The 1,349-nt window shown below is 41.3% G+C and overlaps 1 protein-coding gene across 1 annotated transcript in view; it reads right to left on the reverse strand.

The window, feature by feature from the left end:
• Window positions 1-1,349, reverse strand: part of ESR1 (estrogen receptor 1) — a 360,546-nt gene that overhangs the window by 267,270 nt on the left and 91,927 nt on the right. The gene's annotated exons all lie outside the window — the stretch shown is intronic.

Below are 1,349 nucleotides of genomic sequence, written 5' to 3' on the forward strand. Positions count from 1 at the left end.
CTCAGCCTTCTTTCCTTTGTCTATCATTCTCTAGATGGAAATCAGCTCTCCTGCACTGAATTTTTACCTCAGCCAATTGCTTACAGAGCTTTTGGGGGGCAAATTGCCTTCAATTCCAATGGCCTATAATTGTGAGCACCACTTCTCTCCTCCCCAAATTAAATCAGAACTGCATAGAGATCCATCATAGTTCCTCATGGTTTCTGATTATGCTGATGCTGTGTTCCCCCAAAAAAGAATGAACAACAGGACTATGGCTTCTGTTGCCACTGCATTCTCAAAGATTCAAGGTTGATCCTGATTCCAATGTGCGGTGTTCATAATTTAGAGAGGAAGACAAAAGAGAGATGACAAAGTCAGCTGATTCCAGACTTAAGGTGTAGCTATAAAGCAAGAGATTCCTGAGGCTACAAGAAGCTGGGAGCAATAAAGGATTTTCCAATAGAGCCTTCAGGGAGAAGGTACTTCTGCCGAAGTCCTAGATTTGGGCTTCTAGTCTCCAGAAATGCAAGAGAATACGTTTGTGCACTTATAAGTCACCTAATTTGTGTTACTTTCTTAAGGCAGCCCTCATATTTAATCTACAAACTCCTGCAGACGACTAGCAAATTTCTTTTCCCAAGTCAGTCCTCTTCTCTCAGTTCCAGAAACACATATCCAATCGGTCATATGACATTCATGCTCTAAGATTTGGAAGTCACCTTCATTTCTTTATCCATCCAAAAGGGTCTGGCTTGGCTATGCAGAATATGAAAATCCATAAGCAAATGACTAACTATTGACTTATTTTATAAGGAATCTAAATTTAAATCTAAAGTTTTACATCCCTTGAAAAATGCCCTCAATAGTTCCAGGGAGACATGGGAGAGAGGGAGGTGGGGAAAAGGAGGTGGTGTTCACCAACCCAAGGACAAGGGAGCAACAAATGATCCAAAATTAGTGGCAAGGAGTGTGTGAGAGGCCTGGAAGGGATTCTGCAAGGGCAACGTAGCCGAGAGAAATTACTGAAACCCAAATGAAGGCTGAGCATGATAGTGGGACAAGAGGAAAGTAAAAGGAAATAGAGGAAAGGACTATGAGGCAAAGGGTATTTACAAAGGCCTAAATACAGGCATGTACATATGTAAATATGTTTCTATAGGATCTGGGGAAATAGACCTATGTGCATATATTTATAGGTTTAATATTAAGGCAGCAGATGGACATCGGACCTCCACTCAAGTACTTACTCAATGCAAGAACACTTTGTTCTATTAAATTGGCATTCCATGATGCACACCTTCCGGACATGGTTGCTGAAGACAAATTTGTGCTTAAGCAAATGTGGTGAAGAAAGCTGATGGTGCCCG

The sequence above is a fragment of the Echinops telfairi genome, unplaced genomic scaffold, assembly GCF_000313985.2.
Source record: "Echinops telfairi isolate 266 unplaced genomic scaffold, ASM31398v2 ScPeMD7_3533;HRSCAF=4204_0, whole genome shotgun sequence".
NCBI classification, from domain to species: Eukaryota; Metazoa; Chordata; class Mammalia; order Afrosoricida; family Tenrecidae; genus Echinops; species Echinops telfairi.